The sequence below is a fragment of the Hyla sarda genome, chromosome 8, assembly GCF_029499605.1.
Source record: "Hyla sarda isolate aHylSar1 chromosome 8, aHylSar1.hap1, whole genome shotgun sequence".
Lineage (NCBI taxonomy): Eukaryota > Metazoa > Chordata > Amphibia > Anura > Hylidae > Hyla > Hyla sarda.
Window position 1 is genome coordinate 82366783 of NC_079196.1, and position 5852 is coordinate 82372634.

Below are 5852 nucleotides of genomic sequence, written 5' to 3' on the forward strand. Positions count from 1 at the left end.
CCATGTCAGCGATCACCGCAAATTGCCGGTCAATTCATATCAGGGATTTGCCGCGGTAATGGGTCATTCAAGTCACATGTGACCCGATGTCCCAGAAAAGGAGGGTGACCAGTGGTGTATTATACTCCACCAATCAGCTGTGCTGCCACCCCCCAGGACAGCTGTGATTGGCCGGTCAGAATGACCAGACCAATCACGGCAGTATGAGGAGGGAAGAGGAGGGTGAGAAGCATGTTGCTCCATTCTGCTCACCATGTTGTGTGAGCTGGTGAGCAGGACGGAGCCCGGTGCTGCCATCTTCCCCCTTCAGTAAAGTGTCCTCTGTGCCCCCTGGTGCATTAAAGTTTAGGGACAGTTTAGATTAGGCAGGGACAGTTTTAGTTGGTAAAAATAAAAAAATAAAAATTTGTGGCGTACCACCACTGTAGGTGTCCGCGGGTCCGCAGCACCTTTAGCTGCGTGATCCGGTTCCTACAGGGTCTCTACAGTCTGCCCCCAGCCAGGGCGCAGACCTTTTTTTTGCTAATGATGTGGCCAGACCCTCTCCAATATAAAAGAGCGACCGGCCACCGTTAGCCAATCGCCCACCCACAGCTGATCAGTTTCGGAATACTGATCAGCATTTTTTTGTGGTACAGGCACTTTTTCAGGGATTATAAGCGGCTTTTTTATAAAAATTTTTGCACCTGTTAGGTGGTCCGTGCCACCAGCTGCAGGCCAGTGCTGTGTCGATGGACTGTACATGTGTGTGAGGCCTGCTCCACCGCTGTCAGTGATTTATCGCTGATCAGTGTTTTTTTTTTTTTTTATTCAGGCAGGTGCTTTTTTTTCGGGTTTTAGCGTTTAATTTTATTTATTTATTTATTTATTTTGTGTGGGGGTCTGTGTACGTGCCACCAGCCACTGTTCTGGGCGGAGTGGCCGGACCCCCACTGACTTCTGCGCCCCCTGTCACCACCAAGCGCTTATCAGTGCGCACACCACTGATTAGGTAAACACTTTTTGATTGGTGCAGGGCTTTTTGTGCTAAAAGTATCTTTTTTTTTTTTTTTTTTACTCTCTTTTCCTTTTTACAGTTTAGCTTAATTTAATATTTTTATATTTTTGTTCTGATAGGGTTGGTTAGGTAGTGGGTTAGGGTATGTATTATTGCACCACACCACATGCAGCACACACACACCAGTAAAGTCCCCCCCCCCAATAGAGAAGGGGGGGGGGGATAGATGTGTCTTACTTGCCTCCGATACTGAAAGCACCAGTGAGGGTGAGGAAGACCCCACCTTCTTTATATATTCCTCGTCCTCCTCATCATCTAGTGATGATGAGCCCCCAAGGTGGTGCAGATGACACCATTTGAGGCTGCAAACCTCCTCTGCTCTTGACCCTATGCCCCATGCTAGTACGAGTCCCCATGGCGCTTATAATGCCCTATGGAGACAAAACTATACATTAATTATACAAAAAAAATAAACATGGAAGCGTTTTATAAATATTAACATGCAAAGCAACACAAGATATATAGAAGATATCTTCTTTTCTTTATGGATCTCATACTCCGTCTTCATGTATTGAACTACAATGTTTAGCACACAGGAGGACGCTCAGGTAGAAGCAAAACTTATCCCAATGGTCTTCATGGCAAATACAGAATCAGGATCGCTGAACTCACGTTTTTTCAGAGGATCTCTTTGCACAGACAACCTAAAGCCAGTTTCCCCTGCAGCCAGCAATAATAGGTTCCTTCATCACTGTACTGGATGGAGCAAAAGTTCAGATGGCCTCCATGATCAATGAAGACTCTCATAGACTTTTTAGCACCAATTAGATTCTCTGTCAGATAAAGTCACTCATTACCTTTGTCCCAGGCCACCGCATGCTCCGGCCTGACTCCTGGACAAGAAATACTCAGCCTGCTGCCCACTGATTGAGCATGAATCTCCGTTGGTACCTTAGGGATCCATAGGACGTAATCTTTAAGCTTTCCTATAATGTGCATCAGAGTGCTGAACTTGCCCATAGCTCCCTTCTTTGGCACATGGCATTTAATCATGCAGCTCCGGATCATGATCTCTGGTCTTCGCTTGGAAAGAAATTTCTTGAATTGGTGTGGAACAGCTTCTGAGCCACAAGAAGGCACATCATTCTTGTTTGCATGAAATCTGGGGTTGAGGTAGGAACTATTGACATAGCATAGACCAATGCTCCTTTGTTCCCCTCTGACATCATATCGGTCACACACTGTCCAATCCCAAAAAGTGGTGAAGGCCACAAAGTATTTGTTTTTCAGATCCGGCTGTGGCTGGCCATCTTTCTCTACAAAAGATACATCCTTGGAGTCCTGAATATCAACATTGTATCCATAAAAAAAAAGTTTGGGGGCAGACTGCAGCAACCCTGTAGGGCCCGGGTTACGCAGCTAAAGGTGCTGCAGACCCGCGGACACCTACAGTGGTGGTACGCTACAAAAAGATAATATTTTTTTAATAACTAAAACTTAATTTAAACTGTCCCTAAATTCTAATGCGCCAGGGGGCACTTTTCTTTACTGAAGGGGGAAGAGGGCAGCACAGGGCTCCGTCCTGCTCACCAGCTCACACAAAATGGTGAGCAGAACGGAGCAACATGCTCCTCACCCTCCTCTCCCCATACTGCCATGATTTATTCGGTCCTTCCGACCGGCCAATCACAGCTGTCCTGGGGCGTTGCAACACTGGAAAAAGAGGGCTAGACCTCAGAAGCAATGGAGGGCAGGTTTGCAGATCCCTGGCACAAGATACCTGCAGAACTGGATTAGTAACATTTGTAGCAGCAGAGGGGATTCCTAACTCGGACTGTGGGTGTCTGAGTCAGCCTACTCCTTCTGCCTGTAAGCCTGCTTTCACACTATGAAGTTCTTCCGTTTTAAAGATCGGTTATAATGCTCTGTTATGAAAACCCTTAAAACGGCCATTACAAAATCCCATTAAAGTCTATGGGATTTTTATATTATCCATTTTAACCCATCATAGCTCATTTTTAATAATGGACATTATTTGTGACGGGAGAAAAAATGGTACATGCACTATTTTTCTCCCGTCACAAAATAACATCCGTTATTAATAACGGGCTATGATGGTTTAAAATGGATAATGTAAAAATCCTATAGTCTTTAATGGGATTATGTAACGGCCGTATGGGATTTTGTAACGGCCGTTTAAGGTCCGTTTTTAAGGGTTTTCATAACAGAACATAACGGCTCTTTAAAACAGAAGGCTGCACCATTAACCTTATCCTGGCAGGCTTAAACTAGGGCACATGGGTCCTGACACAGCATTTCAATGTGGTTGAAGTCTGGACTGACTTTGTCTTTGCCATTGGGCTTATATGTTGTGTTTGGTTTTCACAAAAGGTGATGCTGTGCATTATGGCCACACATTTCCACTCTTCTTATCTGTCCAAAAAACATTGTTCCAGAAGTCTTATGGTTTGTTCAGATGCAAATGTACAACCTTATGACTTGCTGCCATGCTCTTTTTAGAAAGAAGATGCTTTCTCCTGGCAACCCTTCCAAACAAACAATGCTTGCTGAGACTTTCTAAGTGTAATGATCACTTAATAGGCTGAGGCTTGTAGAACCTGATATGTAGCTCTTGTGTTTTTGCAGTTTATTTAATAATTGCATGGTTTGACCTTGTAGTGAATTTGCTTGGGTGTCCTTTTCTGGAAAAATGGTCAGCTGTCTTGAATGTTTTCCACTGCTGAATAATCTTTCTCACTTTAGAATGGTGAACTCAAATTGTGTAGAAATGACAGTATAAGCTTTCCCAGATTGATGAACAGAAAAAAATGCTTCCCTTGGATAATTTATAGTGTATTTCCTCATTGGCACTGAAATATCAAAACTTCTGCTTTTATAGATGTTTTACACTTTCTGATGATACAATTAATCAAGAATATTTGACTTGCATCACTTGATAATTGCTTTATTTACTCCCTTGGTAGCAGTAAGGGTGTTTTTTTTTATCTAAGGTTAAATTTACCTAAATTTAAGTAATTCTATGGACCAGATGTTTTTCATTTTGCAAATAAACTAAATGATTGAAGACAACGGCACTCACCATTCATGCTTCTAGGCTTTATTTATTCATTTTGCAGGTGTACACACAGGTGCACACAGCTACTACTATGCTTCTTCTAGCTCTTAACTGTTAAAGGAAATTTGCAGTAAAATAAAGTGTGGATAGGGGATAAGTGTCTGATCATAGGGGTCCAAACTAGAGATGAGCGAACTTTTGAAAAATTCGATTCGTCCGATTCGCAGAATTTTTCGAAAAATTTGTTTCAATCCGAATTTATTTGCTGCGAATCTATATTAAAAATGGCTATTTCTGGCCTACAGAGAGCCTCAATAGAGGTGAACACTTTGCTGTGTTCTAACACGCATATGGAGTGTGCTGGGGTAGTGAAATAATACTGGTATTCAGAATAACATGCAGATTATCAGCATCGCTTTTGGAATTACTGCCGCACAGCAGCACAATGACAGAGGCTGGAGGTGGCATCAGTGTCAGGAGACCATATAGTGACTGAATGACACAGCGTGGTGGTTTTATCAGCATGAGGAGCGCATATAGTGGCTGAATGACACAGCGTGGAGGTGTTGGCAGCATGAGGAGACCATATAGTGGCTGAATGACACAGTGTGGAGGTGTTGGCAGCATGAGGAGACCATATAGTGTCCTAATGACACAACTTGGATGAGGTAGCAACATAAGGAGACCATATAGTGACTGAATGACACAGCATGGAGGTGTCAGCAGCATGAGTAGACACTAGGCCTTCACAAAAATGAATTCTGAATTTTAAACCGAAGATTTTTCAGTAGCTAGTGCTACCATAACAACATTTTTATTCCCAGACCCAGCAGCATCAGTAAACCATATATTGCCTGAATGACACAGCCTGTAGGGGGCAAAAGCATGAGGAGACCATTGAATTATAAGAATTATAAATAGGAATCTAAGATTTTGAAATTGAGGATTTTGAAATGGAACTTTTAACTCCCAAGTTTTAGTGTCCCGGGCCCCGGCATGTGGGTTCAAAGGACCTAATCTAACAAGGAGTCACATGTCACATGGCAGCACAATGAAAGAGCCGGGAGGTGGCATCAGTAGGAAGAGACCATATAGTGTCTGAATGGCACAGCCTGGAGTTAGCTGAAGCAGGAGGAGACCCCAGGGCTTCACAATCCCTAAGAAAAAAAGACGAAGTTTGAAATTTAAAGTGAAGATTTTGGGTAGCTAGTACTACCATAACAAAAGTTTTTATTCCCAGGCCCAGGTCCAGCAGCATCAGTAAACCATATATTGCCTGAATGGCACAGCCTGGAGTTGCTGGCAGCATGAGGAGACCATATAGTGTCTGAATGGCACAGCCTGGAGTTGGCGGCAGATGAGGAGACAATAGGGCCTCACAATCTCTAATAATAAAAGATGAATTTTGAAATTTCAATTGAAGATGTATGGTACCAAGTGCTACCATAAACATATATAGGTAATGTCCTAGGCTCAGCAGCATCACTAAACCATGTAGTTGCTATATGACACATGCAGGAGCAGGCAGCAGCATGAGTACAAAAGAGGGGTTCACAACCCCTAACATTAAAAGGTGTATGTTGAATTATCTATTGAAGATGCATGTTAGCTAGTGCTACCATCCAAAAATTTAAGGCACAAGACCAGCAGCATCAGTAAGTCAAGAAGTTCCTGAAGCACACAGTCAGGAGCAGGCAGCAGCAGTACTCAAGAGGGTTTCATAACCCCTAAGATTGAAAGATAAATGTTGAAATTTCTATTGAAGAGGTATGTTACCAC

The 5852-nt window shown here is 43.0% G+C and overlaps 1 pseudogene; it reads right to left on the reverse strand.

The window, feature by feature from the left end:
- Window positions 1-1601: 1601 nt before the first annotated feature.
- Window positions 1602-4104, reverse strand: LOC130285286 (Ig-like V-type domain-containing protein FAM187A; annotated as a pseudogene).
- Between the last annotated feature and the right edge of the window lie 1748 nt (window positions 4105-5852).